We start from the raw sequence: 25,929 nt of genomic DNA on the forward strand, positions 1-25,929 counted from the left end.
ATTATATTCGGTTGTGTTTAATTTTCATTATTTTTTATTTAGTTCAATTGCATTCACAAACCTTTCACAAACCCCCCACTTCGTGTTTGACCTGATTCTCGAACCACGGTTTAGTCCTTGAGAGACGACCTAGGAGTCACTTCCTAGCACTATACTGCATTCTCTAATGCACATCAAATTTGATGGGCTGCGACAGCTGCATCATAGATGAATTAATTACTGTTTGGACCTATTAAACTGCTTGATTTGGGTCTGGAACTAGGAAGATGGCATGTGGGCGGAGATTACAAGCATTTTTGGAGCATGTTGAAAAATTTGTAGAATCGCCGCTTAGCGGAAATTTCCCCTGAGCGCAATTGTTGTACATGTTGTGTTGAGGGGTTCTATTTGCCCTCAGCGGTGATAGGATTGGTTTTAAGGAGTTGTTTGTGGTCTACTAATGCTTAACAATATGTCTTGTGGTTTTGTGAATTATGTTTGATATAGGGATGACCTCCTCATCGGGCAAGAGAATCAAGACTATAGGATCCAAGAGGAAGGATAAGGAACTAGAACGCTCCTATGCCAGCAAGTTCCTTTCCCGCAAGCATGAGCCCCATTTAAATATTGTCCAAGATAGAAGGCTATTGATAGAAGGGAAGGATGGATTGACACCAGATTTTGCTCCACAGTTTGGAGAGCAATTGGAGAACAGGAATTGGGGGATACTAGCCACTTATCCTGCACCAGCTAACATAGTAGTGGTGAAAGAGTTTTACACCAATGCAAGGCGGTTGGGTGATCATCCTGCTGAGGATTATTTGAGCTATGTTAGAGGACACGTCATTCGGTATGACCCTGATTCCATTAACAGGTTTTTAAATAGAGAATAGGCTGGTGAGTAGTGTCAGTTTGCTCTAAATATGGAAAAAGGAGCAGACTTTGGTGATGTGGAGAGTGTGCTATGTGTGCCTAGAGGGCACTTTCAGAGAAACATGAATGGTGCAGTTGTGAACATAAGGAGAGTTGATCTGACTCCTCTAGCAAAGTATTGGATGGCATTTTCTCATGCTAATATCCAACCGTGCTCACATGTCTCAGATATTACTGTCAGCAGGGCGCTTCTTTTGTACTGTGTGCTCAGAGAGATGAGCATTAATATTGGCTAGGTCATAGCCAATGAGATACAGGTGTGTGCAAATACCATGAACAACAAGGCACCTTTGGGGCATTCCTCTTTGATTACACACCTATGTGAGCTAGTTGGTGTGAATATCTCTACACTGTCATTTGAGAGGCCTAGGAAGGCAATTGATGAGGCCTACTACAGACAGTTTTGTGGCAGAGATGAGGCAGCTCAGCCAGTACCACCACGTCATCCTCGTAGAGGAAAAGGACCACCACAGGCACCTGCACAGCCTCATGATGCAGAGCCGTTTCAGATTAGAGATATGTATATGTCCCTTATAGATGCTGAGATGCAGTCCATCCATAGAAGGCAGGTGGCCATAGCAGAGATGATCATTGGGATGTATCTGATAACAGTTGAAAAACTATTATTTTCATGCTTAAAATTGATACTAAAAGCAACCTTTATACTTAGAAACTAGCTTGAAATCATGCTTTTCTTCATATTTTCAAAAATAAGAGAGCTGGACAGGTTTATGCTTGATATCAGTGTTTTTGTGCAGGTTTTAAGGTGAATTTGGTGAAAGAAGTGAAGAAGGAGAGATATGGAATCAGAAAAGACATCAAAAAGTGCAAAAGGAGAAGCCGAAGTCACCGCTCAGCGGCAGTTTACCGCTGAGCGGCACTCAGGAGCTCACGGGAGGACCGCTGAGGGGCAAAATGGCCGCTGAGGGGAAGAAACGTGACACGCACTTACCGCTGAGCGGTACTTTACCGCTGAGCGGCACTTTAATGGGCTTGGACCTAATTTTCTGTAATTTACGAATAATATATAAGCTTTAGGGTTTCCTAGGGTTTGTATCTCTGGCTGGAACGAAGCAAACACTCTCTCTTCCACCCCTTTGAAGGAGTGATGGGGAAGTGCATACCTAGAGAGAATATACTAAATGACATTTAAGAAATGGAAGAGAAATTAAAAATGGAAGAGATTAGAGAAAAGGAAACTTAGGAAATGAAGATGCGCCACTTGAACAAGCTCCCAAGATAAGCATCATGAAGAGGACCGCCACTTGCTTGAGCAAGATAAGGCCTGCCCAAATTTGGGACTTTAGAGACAGAATTCTATCTCAAAGAAGAATGCAAGATTGCAATTCAACTCAAATTTCATTGAATCAAGGTAAGGTACAAAAAGGAGACCCCTAAGCCTTCTTATATAACCCTTGGAGTGTGTTTGGAGAATGGGATTAAGAGATGTGGGACTTATAAGTCTCAAGGCTGGCCAGCAGCTGCAGCACTTCTCCTTGGTGCTTGGAGTCCCACATTGCTTAATTCTCTCCATCCAAAAAGGTTTATAAGCCATCTAGTTCTCCTAAAGTTCAAAACATAAAAGCTAGCTATGCTACCTTGCGCTACAAGCTAAGACGCCTTCTTTCTCTTCTTTTCTTTTAAGACCAAGCCATGGAAAGTCCCACATTGGTTGTGCTTGAAAGAAAAGAAAGGTTTATAAGCGTTTATTCAACTAGAACTAACGAAAAGAAACAAAGAGGCAAATACAAGCCTATGAAATCTATTCTACTCTTTTTATGCTTGTTGTCACTTTGAAAACTCTTTATTGTTGCCCCATCTATGATCATATCAAGGAGGATCTTGGATGCTGAGGCTTCCTCTTCACCTTTTTAGGGTTTTATCTTTCATTCTTTCATTGTAATTCATCTAGGTTCACCATGAATACGGTGAACTAAACTCTGTATGTTTGTTGGGGAATCAATGTAATCTTTTGAAGCTCTCATATATGGAATTTGTTTTTACATCTTTTATTTAAGATCTATGCTTTCTTTCATCATTAGTTAGGGTTTTTCCTCTTTGCTTAATGCTTGCATTGTTTAACTCATTCGATGCATGATTATTGGTTTTGTCGATACGGGCGCGTACGGGGAAGTCTAGATCCGGGGAATTTCTCCCAATATTATATTGGTTGTCGTTAAGCTCCTGCACTTATGAACTGATCATTAGGAATGCTAGGAATTGTATGAACTCGTGATTAGGGAGAAGCCTTCTTGAAAGGTACTTTAGAGAGTGGCATTAACAATGATGATTTGAATGTTGAATTCCTAAAATATGAGAGTGGATAAGATGAAATTGACCCCCAACAACATATTCATACATAAATTTCATTGATCAAAACTTCATGCATACATATTTAATTTTCGTCTTTTGCATATAAAATCCAAATATTTCGTCTTTAAGTCTTAGCTAATCAAGAAACCACACAACTAAACTAGGCCGTGAGTCCTTTGGGAAGAACGATACTTGGTCTTACCAAGTTTATTACATGAACGATTCGGTCACACTTGCCGATTGAAAAAGAAGTTTGTGACATCATATTTTGGTGTTCATAAATTTGTCCATCAAGTTTTTGGCACCGCTGCCGGGGACTCTGGTTTAACTGGTTAATTTGTGTGATTATTGATTATCTTTGACTTTAATTTTGAATTTCTGTTTTTATTTTCTGTTTTTATTTTTTCGGTTTTATTTATTTTATTTATTTATTTTATTTTATTTTATTTTCTGTTTTCTGTTTTATCTTCTCTTATATCTTTTTGTGCTAACCAAATATTCTAGGGTTTTGTGTTCTTGTGTATGCAGGAGGCAATTCGAACTAGGAGCAAGAAAACAACAGAACCTCTTCTTGAAGGTCTAGACGAGAGTAGACGGAGGAGAAGAATCCGAACATCTAGAGAACTTTTCCCTCCTCCGGAAACTCTGTTGCAACCATCACCACAAGGTTCTGTTCATAGCACAGAAAATATGGAGAACAATAATATCAGAAGAACTCTTGCTGACTACACCAATATAGCTGGACCTCAGCACTTTAACAGTATAGCTAGACCTAGAGTCAATGCAGCTAACATGGAGGTCAAACCAGCACTGATCCAACTGGTGAAAAGCAACCAATTTAATGGGTTATCTCATGAAAGCCCATATGATCACCTCACTACTTTCACTCAGATTTGCAACACAGTCAAAATTAATGGGGTGCCAGATGAAGCGATCAAACTTAGTTTGTTTCCTTTCTCATTGGGAGGCAATGCTAAGCTTTGGTTGAATTCTTTCCCAGAAGGAAGTTTCACAGAGTGGGAAGCAGTGGTGACAAAGTTTTTAAACAAGTACTTTCCACAATCAAAGGTAACAAAAGGCAAGCAAGAGATATCTTCATTTAAGCAGGGCATGGAAGAATCACTGGGGCATGCATGGGACAGATATAAAAGCCTGTTACAAAAAACGCCCATGCATGGTTTCAAAGAAGAAGAAGTAGTCCTAACTTTCCTTGGAGGTCTTGGTTCACAAACTAAGATGATGCTTCATGCCTCAGCAGGAGGAAACATTAACAGGAAAACTCCAGAGGAAGCAACTGAAATTATTGAAAATATGGCTACTAGTGACAACGAACTCAACATTGAAAAAGGAGATCTTAGTCAGAAGGAGTTGTTACAATCAAATGAGGCTTTGCTTATTCAAAATAGAATTATCTCTCAACAGCTTGAAGAGGTAACTATGAAACTTTCTCAAATACCACAGGAAATACAACAGGTCTCAATGGTTCAAGTGCAACAACAAAAATGGCAGATGCAATTTACTCCAGTTGAGAAAACAACAAAGCTTGAAGAGACTTTCCAAAGATTCTTGAAGACGAATGTGTCTTATTGTCTTAATGTGGATGCTGCATTTAAAAATATGGTGGTTTATGTTGAGAGAATAGTTGACGAGATGAAACATGATAATCTCAGAAAGGAGTGTAAAACTGTTGTGACCAGAAGTGGTAGAGTGTTAGAGGAGAGACAAAAAGAAAGAGAGGAGAAAGAAAATGAGAGTGAGAGTGAAAAAGAAACATGTGAGTGGAAAGAAAGAGTTGAGAGAGAGAAAAAGAAAAAAGAAGAAGAGGAGAGGAGAGAAAAAAAAGAGAGAGAAGAGAGAGAGTAGAGACAGAAAGAAAAAGAGTATGAAAAGCCACTTCCTTATCCAAAGAGTTATTCAAGGAAGGAGAAAGAAAAGCAGTTGGAAAGATTCATGGAATTGCTTAAGAAGTTGGAGATCACGATACCATTCTCTGAAGCATTGCAACAGATGCCAGCATATGCAAAATTTTTGAAGGAACTCCTCACAAAGAAACACAAGTACATTGAGAAGGAAACTATCAATATACAGGGTAACTGCAGTGCAATCATACAGAAACTACCTCCTAAACTTAAAGATCCAGGAAGCTTCACTATTCCATGCACCATACGAGATGTGAAAGTTGGAAGAGCATTGATTGATTTGGGAGCTAGCATTAATCTAATGCCGCTATCCATGTGCAAAACAATTCAGGGGTTGGAAATTAAACCAACCAGAATGGCTCTTCAATTGGCGGACAGGTCTCTTAAATATCCATATGGAGTGGTTGAAGATGTTTTAGTGAAGGTTGACAAATTTGTATTCCCAGTGGATTTTATTATGATGGAGATGGAAGGAAATAGTGATGTTCCTCTTATTCTTGGGAGACCTTTTATGAAGACTGCTAGAGTTTTGATTGATGTAGAGAATGGTAAGCTTAAATTGAGAGTTGATGATGAAGAAGTCATTTTTGACGTAGCCAAGGCTATGACATATCCAAATGATGACAAAGCATGTTTTCAATTTGATGAAGTTTGTATGGTGCAAGAAAGGATGGTGCGAAATATTTCTCCATTGGAAAAAACTCTCATTGATGCATGTGAAGATTTAGATGAAGAAGAAGAGAAATTGATTGATGAATGTCTGATGGACTTGGAAACATTGAAAAAGAGTCCAGAGGAAGATCCAATATTCGAAACAATTGATAAGGAAGAAGCAGTCAAAGCACAGATACCAGAATTAAAAAGATTACCGTCACATCTGAAATATGTTTTTCTAGAAGAAGATGGAACAAAGCTAGTCATCATCAATAACTCTTTATGTCTACAAGAAGAAGAGCAATTGATAGAAATTCTGAAAGCAAACAAAGAAGCAATTGGGTGGTCAATATCAGATCTTAAAGGTATTAGCCCAACTTACTGCATGCACAAAATTTTTATGGAAGAAGATTATAAACCAAGTGCTCAACCACAGAGAAGATTAAATCCTGTTATGAAGGAGGTGGTCAGAAAAGAAGTGTTGAAACTGTTAGAAGCTGGTATCATCTATCCAATCTCTGACAGTGAATGGGTGAGTCCAGTACAGGTGGTTCCAAAGAAAGGTGGGATGACAGTAATTTATAATGATAAGAATGAACTTATTCCTACTCGGACAGTCACTGGTTGGCGTATGTGCATTGATTACAGGAAGTTGAATAAAGCTACTAGGAAAGATCATTTTCCTCTTCCTTTCATGGATCAGATGTTAGAAAGGTTATCAGGGCAAGCTTTCTATTGTTTTCTAGATGGATATTCTGGATACAATCAAATTGTGGTAGATCCAAAAGACCAGGAGAAGACGACTTTTACTTGTCCTTTTGGTATCTTTGCATATAGAAAGATGCCTTTTGGATTATGTAATGCTCCAGCTACGTTTCAGAGGTGTATGCAGGCAATTTTTGCAGATCTCTTAGAAAAAGGCATTGAAGTATTCATGGATGATTTCTCAGTTTTTGGAAATTCTTTCCAAAGATGTTTGGCTAATTTGAACACTGTCGTCAAAAGATGTGTTCAGACAAATCTTGTTCTTAATTGGGAGAAATGTCATTTCATGGCAACTGGAGGAATTGTATTGGGGCATAAAATTTCTGCTAAAGGAATTGAGGTAGACAAAGCTAAAGTAGAAGTCATTGAAAAACTACCTCCACCAACAAATGTAAAGGGGATTAGAAGTTTTCTTGGTCATGCTAGGTTTTATAGAAGATTCATCAAGGATTTCTCAAAAATTGCTAAACCATTGAGTAATCTTTTGATGAAGGATGCGCCTTTTGTGATGAATGAAGACTGTCTGAAAGCTTTTGACACATTGAAGAAGAAGTTAGTGTCAGCTCCAGTAATTGTAGCGCCAGATTGGAATCAAAACTTTGAATTAATGTGTGATGCAAGTGATTATGCAATAGGAGTTGTCCTTGGCCAGCGGAAAGAACAAAAGTTTCATCCAATTTATTATGCTAGCAAGGTTCTGAATGATGCTCAATTGAGTTATGCTACAACCGAGAAAGAATTTCTTGCTATTGTGTATGCTCTAGAGAAATTTAGACCTTATCTTATTGGGTCCAAGGTGACTGTCTATACAGATCATGCAGCTATCAAATATTTGTTGACAAAACCAGATTCTAAGCCACGTCTGATTAGATGGGTATTACTATTGCAAGAATTTGATGTAGACATCCGTGATAAGAAAGGAAGTGAAAACTTAATTGCTGATCATTTGTCACGGTTAGTCAACAATGAGGTCACTAGCAAGGAGTCTGAAATCTGGGAATCTTTTTCAGATGAATCACTCATGTATATTCAGCAGAGACCCTGGTTTGCTGATATGGCTAATTTCAAAGCTGCAAGGGTCATGCCGGAAGACTTAACTTGGCAACAAAGAAAGAGATTTTTGCATGATGCCAAGCAGTTTGTTTGGGATGATCCTTATTTGTTCAAAATTGGAGCAGATAATCTTCTGAGGAGATGTGTTACAAATGAAGAAGCAGAAGGAATTCTCTGGCATTGTCATGACTCACCTTATGGAGGACATTTTAATGGAGAAAGAACAGCAGCAAAAGTCCTTCAATCAAGATTTTATTGGCCAACTTTGTTTAAAGATGCTCATAATCATGCTAGAAATTGTGATAAATGTCAAAGAGCAGGGACAATCACTAAACGTCATGAGATGCCTTTACAAGGTATTTTAGAGGTTGAGGTTTTTGATTGTTGGGGTATTGACTTTGTTGGACCCTTCCCTCCATCTTTCAACAATGAATACATTCTGGTAGCAGTGGATTATGTGAGTAAATGGGTGGAAGCATTAGCTTGTCCTAAAAATGATGCTAGCACGGTAATTAAATTCCTGAAGAGGCAGATATTCTCACGTTTTGGCACTCCAAGAGTGTTGATCAGTGATGGAGGATCTCATTTTTGCAATTATCAGCTAGAGAAAGTACTCAAACACTATGGAGTAAAACATAAGGTAGTTGCACCTTATCATCCACAAACCAATGGACAAGTTGAAGGATACTAAGTGTGTAACACCTACTGATGGGTGTTGATGAGAAAATTTTGCACCTACTGATGGGTGTTGGTAAGTTTTAAACACCTACTGATGGGTGTTGGTGGATTTTGGGTCAGGCTCGTGACGTTAAACAAGCGCTACCTGGGAGGCAACCCAGTTGATTGATTGTTTTTGTTTGTTTTATTTTAGTTAGGGTTTGCATAAGTATTTTAAACATTGAATTGCAGGGAACCAGTGAGGGGCATGTCTAGGAGGCACGTAGGTTAAGAAAAGAAGGAGAAGAGAACTTCACGAAAGTGCCGCTGAGCGGTACTCTCGCAGAATGGGCTTTAGTTCCCCTTAGCGGGACCCGAGCCCATTAGGGTATTTTTATACCCTAAGCTGCGCATTTGCTCATACTTTCAGACTCCTCTCTGCATAAACACTCCCACATACCTTCTTCAAGGTTTTCCACATCTTTTTACTCTTCCCTCTTAAGAAAATTTCTCTTCCACTCACTTGCTCACTAGTTTTCCATCTAAGTTTGGGGTTGGGAGAGAGCATCATTGAAGGGGCTGATTTCTTCATTGTGGTTTACTAATGCTTAACAATGTATCTTTTGGTTTTGTGAATTATGTTTGATGCAGGGATGGCCTCCTCATCGGGCAAAAAGAATCAAGACTATAAGATCCAAGAAGAGGAAGATACAGAGGACAGCTCAAATTGATGAGGAGTTGAGATAGTATTTACTGATGAATGCTATCATAACTATAGCAGGACTTATGCTTTTGTTGGTTTAAGTTTTCTAAACTTATTTATTTTTTGTTTTAGATTAGGGTTTGATGTACTCTATTGGAAACATGGTTTGTTATGATGGTTTGCTATTAACTGTGATTGTGTGATAAGTAATGCTTGATGATGATTAGTGATTGATTGATGTTGAGATAGATGTGCACATAAAATGCTTATACAGGTGATTCACAAGCTTTGTGAACAAATGCAGGATATCATGATTGTGATTATGAAATTAAGCAGGATGTGTATGTCAAATGTGAATGAGCTTATATGTGAGGTTTTGAGCTCCAGAGTTTTTGGTATGATTGAATGCTATTACTTTGAAAGCATGAATGACTTTGCCCAGGTTTTCTATGATTGAATCAATTGCTTGTTTTGCATCATGTGATCAAGGCCGTTTGTTGGAATCTTTTTTATTGGCCAAATTCATAAAGTTAGCCTACTAAAAGAGAACACTTTGTGTTCTATCCTTTGAACCCTTAGCCTTGAACATACACTGAAAACCTTGATTGAAAATCTTTACCTTGAGTTAAGTAGAAGATCTTGTGTGGTATTGTTAAATGTTCAAGTTTGGGGTTGTTGGGAAAACATGAAAAAGGAAAAGCATTGAGCTAAGAGCTAAAAAGTAAGAATATGCAAAGAAGAAGAAAAAAAAAGAAAAGAAAAGAAAAAGAAGAAAAGCTCAATGCAAATGCAAAAGAAAGTTGGGAATGAATAAGAATAATTGTGTTGTTATGATTCTCTTAACTCAAGGATTTTGTGATCCAGAAAAACCAATTTTCTTGTTAGCCCAGCCACATTATAAGCCATTGAAAAGTCCTTGTGATGATGCATGCTTGTGAATGTTTTTGATTGTGGTAAAATGAAAGGCAAAGTTGATTCATGTAACATTGTGATAGTGGAGTGAATGAGTGAAACACTTTACCTCTTATACACTTGTGTGTTGAGTGAAACACTTTACCTAGTGAGTAAATATTCCATAAGCACATGAACATCCATGCTTAATTGATTGATCATTCATGAAAAATAGCATTTGTTGGAATTTAAATGACTTTGTGAACACTAAAGCATGTGCACATCTTGATTGAACTCTTGGTCATAAGTTTGAGTGAAGTTGTTACTTATCTTGAAAAAGAGGATTTTTGAATGAGTGAACCATCATATGAATTGGTTGAAGATTGAGTTACATCTTGTTTGCTTGAGGACAAGCAAAGTTCTAAGTTTGGGGTTGTGATAACAGTTGAAAAACTGTTATTTTCATGCTTAAAATTGACACAAAAAGCAACCTTTACACTTAGAAACTAGCTTGAAATCATGCTTTTATCCATATTTTCATAAATAAGAGAGTTGGACAGGTTTATGCTTGATTTCAGTGTTTTTGTGCAGGTTTTAAGGTGAATTTAGTGAAAGAAGTGAAGAAGGAGAGAGATGGAATCAGAAAAGTCAACCAGAAACCAGAAAAGTCAACCAGTCAACCAGAAAAGTCAACCAGTCAACCAAAAAGTCAACCAGTCAACCAGAATACGAAAAAAGTCAACCAGACGAGTTTTGGGCCAGTTTTATGTGATTTTATGATCTGTTTGGGCTTGGAACTGTTTTCTATTATTTTTATGTCCTATTTAAAGACCTAGATGTCTTAGGGTTGGTATCTTTGGCAGAAACAAAGCAAACACTCTCTCTTCCACCCCTTTGAAGGAGGATCTTGGATGCTCAGGCTACCTCTTCACCTTTCTAGGGTTTTATCTTTCATTCTTTCATTATTGTTCATATAGGTTCACCATGAATATGGTGAACTAAACCTTGTATGTTTGTTGGGGAATCAATGTAATCTTTTGAAACTCTCATATATGGAATTTGTGCTTGCATCTTAATCTAAGATTTATGCTTTCTTTCATCATTAGTTAGGGTTTTTCCTCTTTGCTTAATGCTTGCTTTGTTTAACTCATTCAATGCATGATTATTGATTTTGTCGATACGGGAACGTACGGGAAAGTCTAGATCCGGGGAGTTACTCCCAATATTATATTGGTTGTCGTTAAGCTCCTGTGCTAAAAGAACTAATTATTAGGAATGCTAGGAATCGTATGAACTCGTAATTAGGGATAGGCCTTCTTGACAAGGTAATTTAGAGAGTGGCATTAACAATGATGATTTGAATGTTGAATTCCTAAAATATATGAGAGTGGATAAGATGAAATTGACCCCCAACAACATATTCATATATATATTTCATTGAAAGTGCTTGTCTTTTGCTTTTGCCATTGATCAAAACTCATGCATACATGTTTATTTTCTGTCTTGCATATTAAACTCCAAATATTTCGTTCTTAAGTCTTAGCTAATCAACGAACCACACAACTAAACTAGGCCGTGAGTCCTTTGGGAGAACGATACTTAGTCTTACCGAGTTTATTACTTGAAACGATTCGGTCATACTTGCCGATTGTTCAACAAGTTTGTGACATCATATTTTGGTGATCATAAATTTGTCCATCAATATGCCCCTGGGTACTAATGGGAAGTACATTGCTAGTTACAAGAAAAGCCAAAGAAGTATGCTCTACCTCTGAATGATCTCCAATAGGCGGTGTGTAACCTGGTGGTAAACCATACATTGGAAATGTGAATTGTGTGCCCACAGCGTCATGTACTGGAGTATGAGCATTATCATCAGCCTTTGCAAACGAAGTCTCTCCTGCGGTTTTCATGGCTTTCAACGCTTCTAAAATTTGACCGACTTGATCCTTTAGCTGACTAATATCGGCCTTTACAGTTTCACGTTCCTCTTCCCAATCTTCCATAGCTTTGGCGTTTGCTCGAGTCTTATAAGGATGTCATGGAAGTTTCGTCGCTATTTTTTTCTTAAACTTTAATACTGTTTTTATTAACTTGGATTAGATGAAAACGAATTATGCGAAAATGCAAAAATGATGCATGCTAAAAATAAACGGAAATCAGAGTGGTAAGGATTTAAAGGACACTGGATAGCCATGTTGGCGTGTAATATTTGAATATGAGATACAACACACCAAAAGGATGATGGTGTTTGGTAAAGTAAGTATGGAAATATGTGTCCATGAATGTCAAAGCTGCCTCAGTTTTTAGGCATGGGTTTTCTTCATGATAGGGAACGGGTATAGGAAGGATTGCCCCAAATGGTTTGATTTTCTTTTGCATGGCTAGTTAGGGAGTTCTCAAATAACACAAGCGAGAATAACTTTCGCAAGACAAATATGCTCTAGTATATGGTAGCGTTATTGTTTGTTAGAGTCAATCTCTTTTCTTTTGGGAAGGCTGGAAAATGAGTGTTTTCATGCAATGCTCACACACATGTCTCAACAGAAAATGCTATTGTTTATTTAAAATATTTGGTCACAAAAAATGTATAAATTACTCAAAATGTAATGATTTCCCTTTCTATGTTTTATTTTTTTTTTGCGAAATGAAAATGATAAAACTTTTTGAGAAATATTTTTCTCTTATCACATTCGTTGGCTTTTTTCAAGAAATTGAATTTGAAGAAAACTATCAACTGGGCCCAATGGGCTTAAAAAAAAGTTCTTGTTACATTGAAATGAAAATTAAGTTTGTCATTTTCATTTTTCCTTGTGTTTTGAAATTATGATTTTTTTTTGTAAAAACAATTCTTTCTTAAATAACATGATGTCAATCTGACTTGTTCAAAAACATTTTTATTTTTATTTTTAAGACTCAAAATAGGTTACAAAGAATGATAATTTTTTTTGATGAAGAAACATATCTTCCCATTAAATTATTTTCGAAAATCTTAACTTAAATAAGTTGCCCCTTATAAACTGATTTTTTTTATGGATAAAATGGATGATAGAAAATGATGAAGAAGAAAACTATTTTCACGATTTCATGTTAATAAATGCTTCAAAAAAATGAAAGTTTTATTAATTCATTTGACTAAAAAGTGTTTATTTTTCCTTATTAATTTATTCACTAAAGCATGATATTTTTGTTCTTGTTCTTTTATTTAAATAAAAACATGACACATTTATTGTTATGTATAAAGAAAATGAAGGAAAAAGGATGAAAATGCTGCTAACGCATATGATGTATGAAGATGTCTATGCCAAAAAATAATTAAAAGACAACATGTTTGTATTATGCTTTTAATGTAGGTCCAATGTCTTAAGGTCTAAGCATTGTGTATGCAATCTCACAAGGAAAGTTTCCTAAACCTAAAATTAAGGCCACCAGAGCTATGGTCCTTTTCACAGCATCTTCCACAACAGTTGAGATGCAACTAGGTGTGAAATTACATGTGAAGAGAACAGACACTGGCTAGGATTCTCACGATAGCCAAACTGGAAGTATCCAGACGTGACACCGCTACGCAACCCCTCTAATTCTATGTTGCACTCAGACCCGGGTATAGGGTCCCACTCATGATATGCACAATGATAATAATAATAAAAATGAATATAAATAAATTACCAAAATAAAAAAAGACAAACATATATAATAAATAAAGGGAAAATAAATAAATAAATAAAATAAAATAAAATAAAAACCACATCAATTTTGCACATTTAATTAAGAAGGCCTGATTCTCTAGCATCCCCAGTGGAGTCGCCATCTGTCGTAACCGAAATCGCGACGGGACAACGACCCGAAAAACAAACGGGTTTGAGAAAAAGATTTGTGGAGTCGCCACCATAATTTATATGGAAAAACTATGGAAAACCAAAAAATAAGACATGGTCTACGAAAAGAGATTTTCAGGTTCGGGAATCGGTTACGCGTAAGGAAGGTGTTAGCACCCTATCGCGCCTGCCCAAAGGCAGTACCTTTAATTAAATATATAAAGTTGACGTGGTTTTGCAAAATGTTAATTTTCCCTAAACAAAATAATAAAATAAAATAAAAAAAAACTATTAAGAAACAAAAAATATTTTTTTGTTTTATGAACCCGACAAGAATTGACCTTGGTCCTACGTACATCCATTTAATGGACAATTAGGGATCACGTAGTTCTTTATGTAGAAAAAGGTTTGTGAGTTTGTTAAAAAAAAAATATTATTGATTGATGTAGATTTTTTGAAAAAAAGTGAATCCGAAAAAGATTTGGTTTAAACAAGATTGACATCTTTTTTGGTTTTGAAGATTTTGTATTTTTTGTTTATTTAAAAATGGTGGGAAAAAGAAAGAAACCGGCCATAGGCCGACACATACTTATAAAAAAAATTATGATTTAAAAAAAACATTATTTGTGTATAGGAAAAAACATACCTTTAGAAAAAAGACTTCAGAGTACAATAAAAAGAGAAAACAAAATGGTGCAAAGACGACATACCTTTTTAGCTTTCAGGATTCCCCTAGTTCTCCCTTGGTAATCTCTTTTGGCAGAGTTCCTCTAACCTGAGAACTTACTTTTCTCTATATTCTTCAATACTCTTGCTATCTCTATTATTTCAAAATATTTTTCTCCTCCTCCCCCCTTTTTCTATGATGGAGTGTGTATTTATATACACACATTGTAATACTGTGGAAATCTTGCCTTAATTGTGAATTAATTGATAATAAAACAAAATAGGGAAAGAAATGGTCATGGTTGCCAGAAAACAAATTAAATAATATTCAAAACATTGATTATCATTATTGTCAGAAAATCATATTTTCCTCTTTAAAAGCAACTGATGCAACAAATTATATTAATATACTATTTTAATTATTGTTTATAATTATTAGCATAATATTAATTCAAATTATTACTATATTAAACTAACATTTCAAAAATATTGTATTAAAGTCAATATTTTATCCCTTTTTACCCACCATTAATTATTATTATCTTATTTTTTTACTATTTTTTAAATATTTACTTACCCGGACGAAATTGGGTGTTGACAGTTAGTTTTTGTTTTCTTGGTTAAATTTTTTCTTTTCTAGGTTATTTTTGTCGTGTCTTATGTACAGTTTTGCATGTTTCTCTTGATTTCCGGACTTTGTTTAGGTTGTAGGTTTTTCTTTCACTTGATTGATACTCTGATTAGTTTGAAATTCTTGCTTTTCTCTGCTTGGAAGATGATTATGATTTTTAAGAGGTTGATTTGATTGTGACAAATATCCTGTGTGAGAATTTGAGCCAATTGATGTTCTTTCTTGTGTGTGATATGTCTCTTGATTGCTTGCACATATGCCTTGGCTTGACTCTTGTTGATAATTCTTGATTGATATGCATGTTTGGAAGTGATAAAGGCAGTTTTGTTTTTGAGCCTCTCTAGCCAAATAAGCTTACCTTGTTCTGATCCTTTGATAACCCCTTTTGAGCCTATACTTTCCTCATTTCTTTGTTTTGAAGCTCATACACTAGCCCTAAGTGGAAAACCATGATTACCTTAACCTTAGGGAATTTTGGAGCTTTGGAAGTGTTTTGGGAACAAGTGTGGTCTCCTTGGGGATTCTGATGAATTGGCTAGTTAGTTCCTCTTCTTGTTTTGTGTTCAAAAATATGATTTATATCTTGTCTCTGACAGTTGTGTGCTAAAGAGAGAAAAGAAAAGAGACAGGATGAGAAAAAAAAAGTGAGAAAAATGAGAAAAATAAAAAATTTTGTGAATAATGGAGTTAAAAAGAGGATTGAATTAGAGGTTTGGGTGTGATTTTATTGTGTTTACACTTGTTCCCCATTGCTCCTCTATTTCTTTTGGTTTGTAGCTTCTCATCCATATTTATCCTCCCTTGTCCTTGGCCCCATTACATCCATAAAAGACCTTTGGATTTGAACATGCATATGTTTCTGAGTGTTAATTTTAGAGGCTTGCCAAGTCTGTTTGTGTTTGTTTTCTTGAGTGCATTGAGTTGACATTTCTGACCTTAGACACTTGAGAGAAACACTAATAGTGCATCTGTGAGGTTTTGTTACTTTTGATTCACCTCTTGAGCTGATTGATCATTTTGCCATGTCTTGAATTGCTTGGATGATTTCATGAGTATCTGCTTTCTCTGATTCTGTGTTAGATGTTGTATATTTCTTTTCTTTGTCCAGATTCCTTGAGCACTGTGTAATTCTGTTTGTTTTCTCGTGAGTTTTTTGTTTTCTGTGTGCTTAGTTTGTGTCACTTCCCTGATGTCCTTTGAACTATTCATTGATCTGCGTCTTGATTTTGCCCAGGAGTGCAAACGACTAAGTGTGGTCTATTTTGATGAGTCAATATTTTCTTGACTTAACATAGTTTATTGTACCGGATTTAATTCGGGAAGTGTGCTTAATTGTCCAGTATTTTCCCATTTTTCCTAATTGTGCTTAATTTGACCAGAAATTCTTATTTTACTTAATTTGAATTATTTGAGACTAATTATTTACATTACGAATTGTAGGGAAATTTTGAATAACCTTTTGGGACTTCAAGAAAATGTCACATCAAATATACTTTAAACTAAAAAGAGAGAGATGTGTGGATTTACTTTTTGGAGGTGCATGCGGTAATTTATGTGCTTGAAAAAAGAGAAGAGCTGGTCCAACAAGCTTGGGGGTGCACAAGGCAAACGACCCAGCAGCAAGAAGAGGGGTCACGGCCCACACTTGGAACCACGCGTCCAGGAGCTTCCTCTCGGTGCATCACACGCCCATTTTCACGCATCCAACAAATTAAAGCAGCCCACATTGAATCACGGGACAGAGCTTGGACGTGTTGGAGCTGCCACCTAAGAAAAAGAGAATTGGATTCTCAAAAGAAAAAGATGAAAAGCGTTTCAGCAGCACAGGCGGGGTCCCGATCCACTTGGGCTCACGCCCACTACAACTTGGGTCCAGCTTGCACACAGGAGGCAGCAACACTCACGCTCCCAGCTGATTCACGTCTAGCTGGCCCAGTAGCGGAAGAGAGGGGTGAACACGGAGATAAGAGGCCCATCACGCTCTCCATGATGCACTCCACATCACGGTCCAGCTACCAGCAAATTGAAAAGGTGCACTTGGGGAAATGAAGAGCTACGTCCAGCAGGCGGCCCAGCAGTAGGAGAAGGTCCAGCAACAATGGAGTTGGGAGGCACACACGTCCAACAAGCTTGAAGGAGGGTTGTAAAAACCCGTGAAGCTGGCTGGAAGAGGAGGCCACACACATGGAGGGTTACGGCTAGAGGATTCATCACGCTGGAAGCAGCCGCCACATAAGGAGCATTTCAATTCATTTCTGGCTTTAAGAAGGTAGCGCATTGAGAGGAAAACACAATAGGTGTTGATAACAGTTGAAAAACTGTTATTTTCATGATTAAAATTGATACTAAAAGCAACCTTTACACTTAGAAACTAGCTTGAAATCATGTTTTTCTTCATATTTTCAGAAATAAGAGAGCTGGACAGGTTTATGCTTGATTTCAGTGTTTTTGTGCAGGTTTTAAGGTGAATTTGGTGAAAGAAGTGAAGAAGGAGAGAGATGGAATCAGAAAAGACATCAAAAAGTGCAAAAGGAGAAGCCGAAGTCACCGCTCAGCGGTAGTTTACCGTTGAGCGGCACTCAGGAAGTCACCGGAGGTCCGCTGAGGGGCAAAATGGCCGCTGAGGGGAAGAAACGTCTCACGCGCTTACCGCTGAGCGGTACTTTACCGCTGAGCGGCACTTTTATGGGTTGGACCTAATTTTCTGTAATTTACGAATAATATATAAGCTTTAGGGTTTCCTAGGGTTAGGTATCTTTGGCTGGAACGAAGCAAACACTCTCTCTTCCACCCCTTTGAAGGAGGATCTTGGATGCTGAGGCTTCCTCTTCACCTTTTTAGGGTTTTATCTTTCATTCTTTCATTGTTATTCATCTAGGTTCACCATGAATATGGTGAACTAAACTCTGTATGTTTGTTGGGGAATCAATGTAATCTTTTGAAGCTCTCATATATGGAATTTGTTTTTACATCTTTTATTTAAGATCTATGCTTTCTTTCATCATTAGTTAGGGTTTTTCCTCTTTGCGTAATGCTTGCATTGTTTAACTCATTCGATGCATGATTATTGGTTTTGTCGATACGGGCGCGTACGAGGAAGTCTAGATCCGGGGAATTTCTCCCAATATTATATTGGTTGTCGTTAAGCTCCTGCACTTATGAACTAATCATTAGGAATGCTAGGAATTGTATGAACTCGTGATTAGAGAGAAGCCTTCTTGAAAGGTACTTTAGAGAGTGGCATTAACAATGATGATTTGAATGTTGAATTCCTAAAATATATGAGAATGGATAAGATGAAATTGACCCCGAACAACATATTCATATTTCATTGAAAGTGTTTATCTTTTGCTTTTTGCCATTGATCAAAACTTCATGCATACATATTTAATTTTCGTCTTTTGCATATAAAAATCCAAATATTTCGTCTTTAAGTCTTAGCTAATCAACAAATCACATAACTAAACTAGGCCGTGAGTCCTTTGGGAGAACGATACTTGGTCTTACCAAGTTTATTACTTGAAACGATTCGGTCATACTTGCAGATTGTTCAACAAGTTTGTGACATCATATTTTGGTGATGATAAATTTGTCCATCAGGTGTGCACGGGAAGTGGAGCAAAAGCACGACTGGAAAGAACCAAAGCACACAGTGATTGATTGGGGAAAGATACAGACACAAGGAGCTTATTTCCAGTTGCGATTTTGGGTGGAGAAAATTTATTTATTTTGGCTTGGAGAATTGGAAGTGTTGATTTCATTTTGGAAAAGGCACATGCTTTCAATAGTTAGTTTTTAATTTTGAAGAAATGAATTCCAACGCTGCTACATGGAGTGATATTTCTCCTTTAGAGATTCACGTTGATTTGGAAGAAAAGTGTAGCCATCATGTCCACGGGGAATAGCCCTAAAAGAAATTTTAGCTCTTTTATTGTTCATGCATTCTTATTTTTAAGCCAGCATTTTAATAGCATTTCTAGTTCATTCAATAGCATTTTAATAGTATTAATTACAAGTGTTAAATCTATGCATTCTAATTTTATTCCAACGCTTTGCATTGAATGTTTGACTCCAAAGTTGCTTTCTTATTTCAGATGTCGTGTGCATTTAATTATAAAATTGGTTCAAGCACTTGATTTTTTTTTTTAGAAAAGCATTTTCGTTGATTTTTTTTTAATTTGCTTTAGCTCTTAAAAAAAAGTCTCTTTACATTGTGTTGATGGTTGAATCGGTGGTGATTTTGTTTTACAATTTTCAAGCTTTATTCCAATGTGCATTTAAATTGTTAGTTCAACATTGCAATTTAAGAGCATTGATGTGTTTTGTCATTTATTTCTTGCATGTTAATTAGTTCACACATCTTGCTCTAGGACCATTCAATTGATTGTTTTCATGATGTCTGTTTTGTTCGACTTCTTTATCTTTTTGCATCTTCAATTTCCTCACTTGTTTTAGAAATAGTTCCGTCTCAATGTAAAACCATTTGGTCATCTGTAGGACCGTTCGGTCTTCATGCTTTGTTCATTTATTTCAATGTTTTCAATTATGTCGGGTTGTATTTAATTTCAAGTTTTAATTTTAGTTCAATTGCATTCACAAAAACATTTTCAAATCCCCCCCACTACGTATTTGACCTAAGACTCGAACCACATTTGGTCCTTGAGAGACGACCTAGGAGTCACTTCCTAGTACTATACTGCATTCTTTAATGCACATCAAATTTGATGGGCCGTGACAGCCCGCATCAAATTTTGAGCTAGATGAATAATGGAATGAAACAATGAAAGAGATAGAAAAACCCGAGAAAGAGAAGAGGAGAGTCGTCACTATCCCCAAATCTACCCCCAAGGGGTGAAAAGTGTGTTTCTGTGCTTAAGCCATCAAAAGATACTAACCCTAGGAAGACTAAAGCCTTATATAGACTTCTAAATATTACAGAAAATTAAGCCCAGGCCCATAAGAATAATAGAAAACGGGTCCAAGCCCAAAACATATCATAAAAATTACAGAAAATTTGCCCAAAGCCCAATAAAGTGGCACTCAGTGGTAAGTGCGTTTCTTCTATTTTGCCCCTCAGCTGCATTTTTACCCCTCAGCATTTTTCCTTCTTTTGCACTTTTTGTGTCCTTTTCTGATTCCATCTCTGTCCAACTTCACTTCTTTCATCAAATTCATCTCAAAACCCTGCAAAAACAAGGAAATTAAACATAAAACCTTTCCAACTCTTTTATTTCCAAAAACATAAGCAAAAGTATGATTCCAAGATAGTTTCTAGTCATAGAGGTTGTTTTTGATATCAATTTTAAGTATAAAAGTAATATTTTTTCAACTGTTATCTCCTCTAATATCAACACTCAAAACATATGCATGCTCAAATCAAAAGGTCTTTTCATGCGTGTAATGGGGCTAAGGACAAGGGAGGATAAAACATATGCATGCTCAAATCAATTAATTTTGTTCCCTATATTGTTTTTTTTAATAAATATTTGCATTAGATTTGAGAGTTTGAATTAGTAACTGGAATGATCATGAATTCAAGAAGAAAAAAATGAGTCATGTTGGTATGAGTGGATTGCGTTTATGATTTGCTGATTGAGTTGACTTGAGAATATACTGATTAAATCTTTTGTGAAAGAAATTTGAAACCATGTGAGTTTTGGGCTTAATGTTAAGGATGGACCACCATGTGCCATACCTATTTTTCTTGTGTGAATTGCCCATGTTTTGTTGATACTCTAATAGTTAGCTTGATTCTGTGTTGTGCAACTAAGGAGAATATGCATGATTTGATATGATTGAGGCATTTCTTGTTTTAGCTACTTGGCCAAATAAACTTGTCCTAACATTAATCCATTAGAACCCCCTTTGAGTCTTAAGCCTATTTTTCTTGTTTCCAGTCATTGTCAAATGAGAAAAGAAGAAAAATCATATGTTCCTTACCTTAGGAAAGAAGAAGGAGTAATGGATTCTGTTAGAAGTAAAGTGAGAAATAAGTGTGTGGGTGAGTACCTCACCCACAAAATAATAAAAAAGGCAAAAAGGAAGATGAAAAGTTGGAGTTTAAAAAAAAAAGAAGAAAAGAAGAAGAAAGAAAAGTAAATCTTCCTGAAAAGAGAAAGAAATAGATTTGTTTTTGAAATCAAGTATCATTACTCTTTCTATATCAATTTCAAAAGCTCAGAAATTCCAAGAAAATTTCCTACCTTTGCCTTGGCCTCAATACAACCTTTAAAAAGCCCTCATGATCAATAATTGCATGTTTTCTGAAGTATGTGAATGATAAAGTCTTGTTAATATCAAGGGTGTCTACTTACATGGGTATTTTGAGTGTAAACACAAGCCAAAAACACTTGAGAGAGTTGGAGAGGAATAGATACGTATTGACTTGAGTGTTATCTTTCATATTTTATTTTCTTGGGAATTCAAAAAGGTCAACTTATGTGTGAAGAATAGAGTGATTTCATTTGCATGTTCATGACAAAGTAATGTCTAGATGATTGATCTATGTCTAGTGCTACTCATTCTTTTGATCCAAATGCAAATATGGAATAAAATGACTCAGAACAAAGTCTTGGAATTAATCAATTTTGCCCATGAGTGAAAAAGGATAAGTGTGGGGGTGTGATGAGTGCATATTAATGCCCACATTTATGCTTTAAAATTCAAATTTTTGATGGGATAATTGTGCTTAAATGGTTGATTTTAAGTGAATTTGTGATGATTGGAATTGTTGGGTTTTGGGAAATAAAGAGACGTAAAAAGTGAGTTTTAGTGCATAAATTATTCTTGGATGTTCTAATGTTTATTTGTGTAGCTGAGAATAAAAGTTTTATTGGTCCAAATGGCAATTCAAGGCCCAAAATCAGATTTTATTTGGAAAATTCAGAAGGGGCTAAAGTGCAAATAGAGGAAATTTCAGGGTATTTGTGCAATTTTGGAAAGTTAGAAAATCAAAAAGATAAAATTCAGTTGTTGAATTTAATTTGGGAATATCAACAGAAAATATCTTCCAAATAATTTTATCATTATCTAAATCTTTTAGTTATTTGGAAGATATAAGATATAAAGAGACCCAAGGGAGGCAGAAAAAGGGACTTCACTTAATTCATTCTCTCATACTCCTCTCACTTTTCCTTCATCTTGTATTTGATAACAGTTGAAAAACTGTTATTTTCATGCTTAAAATTGATACTAAAAGCAACCTTTAACACTCAGAAACTAGCTTGAACTCATATTTTTTCTTTAGTTTTGTGAATAAGAGAGTTGAAAGTGAATTTAATGGTTTTGTGCAAGATTCCCTTGATTTTGTAGGATAATTGAATGATTTGAAAGAAGAATTGAAGTATCGAATGATTGGAGTGCTGAAAAGTCAACCAGAAACCAAAAAAGTCAACCAGTCAACCAGAATACGGAAAAAAGTCAACCAGACGAGTTTTTGGCCAGTTTTCTGCGATTTTATGATCTGTTTGGGCCTGGACCCGTTTTCTATTATTTTTATGTCCTATTTAAAGACCTAGATGTCTTAGGGTTTGTATCTTTGGCTGGGAGGAAGCAGAAACACACTTTTCACCCCTTGGGGGTAGATTGGGAGATGGTGACGGCTCTCTTCTTCTCTTTCTAGGGTTTTTCTATTTCTTTCACTCTTTCATTATTGTTCATCTAGCTTCACCATGAATATGGTGAACTAAACTTTGTATTGTTGTTGGGGAATCAATGTAGTCTTGTGAAACTCTCATATATGGAATTTGTTTTAACATCTTATTTTAAGACTTATGCTTTCTTTCATCATTAGTTAGGGTTTTTCCTCTTTGCTTAAAGCTTGCATTGTTTAACTCATTCATTGCCATGATTATTGATTTTGTCGATATGGGAACGTACGGGGAAATCTAGATCCGGGGAATTTCTCCCAATAGCATATTGGTTGCCTTTAAGCTTCTGCACTTCAGAATTAATTACTAGGAATGCTAGGAATTGTATGAACTTGTAATTAAGGATAGGCCTTCTTGCAAGGTGATTTAGAGAGTCGCATTAGCATTGATGAAAAGAATGATGAATTCCTAAAGTATATGAGAGTGGATAAGATGAAATTGATAACCCCAACAACATACTCATCCATCTAATTCATTAAAGTGTTTGTATTCCTCTTTTCCATTGATCAACTTCATGCATACATGTTTAATTACTGTCTTTTGCATTTAAAACCTAAAATAAATTGTTTACAAGTCTTAAATAATCAACAAATCATATAACTAACTAGGTCGTGAGTCCTTTGGGAAAACGATACTTGGTCTTACCTAGTTTTATTACTTGATACGATTCGGTCACACTTGCCGATTGTTAAACAAGTTTTTGGCGTCGTTTTTCGGTGTTGATAAATTTGTCATCAAGTTTTTGGCGCCGTTGCTGGGGACTTGTGGTTTAACTAGTTTATTTGTGTGATTCTTGATTATCTTTGACTTGAATTTTGAATTTTGAAATTTCAATTTCTGTTTTTATTTTTTGTTTTTATTTTTCGGTTTTGATTTTATTTTATTTTATTTTATTTTATTTTGATTTGATTTGATTTGATTTTATTTGATTTGATTTTATTTGATTTTCTATTTTTATTTTTTTCGATTATTATTTTATTTTGTTTTATTTTTCTGTTTTTTTTTCTTTTTTCTGTTTTTATTTTTTCGTTTTCTGTTTTTGTTTTTTCATTTTCTGTTTTTATTTATTTTTTTCGTTTTCTGTTTTTTATTTATTTATTTATTTTTTTTTTCTGTTTTCTGTTTTTATTTTTCTATTTTCTGTTTTTATTTTTATCTTCTATCTTGCTATCTTTTATCTTTTTATCTTTTATTCTTTGTATCTTCTCTATCTTTTTGTGCTAACAAATTTTTCTAGAGTTTTGTGCCTAATGCTTGCAGGATGCAATTCGGACAAGAATTTAACTATATGGGCACTCAATTCTACCAAAGTAATGTCAACCACTGCTGGGAACCTCACTCAAGCATGGATCAAAGTCAATTTTTGCAAGCTGCCGGACAATTTGAGAATCAACCACAACAACAATGGCAACAACAACCCTCTCTATCGGAAAGAAGGCCAACATTGGAGGACACACTTCAACAGTTTTTGCAGGTGGCCAGCTCCACTCAGAAAAACATCGAAGCATCATGTAAAAGGATGGAGATGAACCTTTGTTACATTAGTCAGAGATTGAACGATTTTAAGGTTAATACTGAAGCTAACCCTAAGGAGGAAGGTCAAACCATTGTCACTGAAAGTGACAAGATTTTTTATGAGAAAAGAATAGGGAGAGATGAGGAAAAGATACAGAGAAAAGAAAAAGAAGAGTTGAGTGAGAAAGATAAAGATGAAGAAAAAGAAAAAGAAGTGGTTGAGAGAAAAGAGAGAAAGAAAATTTGTGTGAAAATAAAGAAGTTGAGAAGAAAAAGAGAAGGGAAGAAAAAAAATAAGAGAAAAGAAAAAGAGCAAAAAGAAAGTGAGAGAAAAGAAAAAGAGGACGAGAGAAAAAAAGAAAGAATCATATGAAAAACCTCTTCCTCATCCAAAGAAGTATCATAAGAAGAACAAATTTGAGCGCTTTATGGAAATCTTCAAGAAATTGGAGATTAAAGTTCCTATGATTGAGACATTGCAACAGGTTCCTGGTTTGATCAAATTTCTGAAGAAGTTCAGTAGAAAGAAGAAGAAAAAGAAGATGGAACTTGAGCTTTATTGGGGCAAGATAGTGACGTTAAAAGAGCGCTTGCTGGGAGGCAACCCAGTGATTTAAGAACTCTTAATTTTTGGTTTGGTGATGTAATTTTGAACTCTTGGGTATTTTTGTTTTTGTTATAAGTTTGTTACAGGGTTTACATCTACTGATGGATGTTAGGCGGAAGAGTATCTACTGAAGGATACTATGTTTGTATACACCTACTAATGGGTCTTGGTAAGAAGGATTTGCATCTACTGAAGGGTGCTGGAGGATTTTGGGTCAGGCTCGTGACGTTAAACAAGCGCTACCTGGGAGGCAACCCAATTGATTGATTTTATCTATATTGTTTGTTTTGATTCTGCTTTAGTTGCATGATAGGGATTGAATGTTTGAGTGATCTGAGAACTTAATTGTAGGGAGCAAGTCAGGGGCATGAGGAGAAGGCACCTAGGGTAAGCTAGGAAGAAGAAAAGCACAACACAAAAGTGTCGCTGAGCGGTGGTATCGTAAAAGGGGCTTAGGTTGCCCCTTAGCGGAACTCGAGCCCATTAGGGTATTTTTATACCCTAAGTCACGCTTTGGCCTCTATTTTCAGATTATTCTCTGCACACACACTCCTAAACACTTTTCCAAAGGTTCTCTACATTTTTCCTTTCATTCCTCTTTAGAAAATCTCCCTTCCACTCACTTTCTCACTAGTTTTCGATCTAAGTTTGGGGTTGGGAGAGAGCATCATTGATGGGGCTGAGTTTTTCAAAACACTAGAGTAGGATTTGTTTTATCAATCACTTGTTTTTATAATAGGATTTGATGTACTCAATTGGAAACTTTGTCTGTTATGATGGTTTGCTTATGATTGTTGTTTGATAAGTAATGCCTGATGATGCTTTGATATTGATTGATGTTGAGATGTGCACATTAGATGCTTATACAAGTGACTCACAAGCTTTGTGAACAAATGCATGATGTTGTGATTGTGATTATGATTCTAAGCAGGATGTTATATGTGGAATGTGAATGAGCTTATATGTGAGGTTTTGAGCTCCAGAATTGTTATTATTGAATACTATTATTGTGAAAGCATGAATGACTTTGTCCAAGTTTTCTATGATTGAATCAATTGCTTGTTTGCATCATTTGATCAAGGCCATTTGTTGGTAACCCTTTTATTAGCCAAATTCATGAATTTAGCCCACTAAAAGAGAGCACTATGTGTTCTATCATTTGAACCTGTAGCCTTG

The 25,929-nt window shown here is 35.9% G+C and overlaps 1 pseudogene; it reads left to right on the forward strand.

Moving 5' to 3' along the window:
• Positions 1 to 1,184: 1,184 nt before the first annotated feature.
• On the forward strand, positions 1,185 to 24,552 carry LOC148205281 (uncharacterized; annotated as a pseudogene).
• Positions 24,553 to 25,929: the final 1,377 nt, after the last annotated feature.

Source organism: Vigna umbellata, chromosome 1 (assembly GCF_029865625.1).
Source record: "Vigna umbellata cultivar VRB3 chromosome 1, Vumbellata_1.0, whole genome shotgun sequence".
Classification (NCBI taxonomy): domain Eukaryota; kingdom Viridiplantae; phylum Streptophyta; class Magnoliopsida; order Fabales; family Fabaceae; genus Vigna; species Vigna umbellata.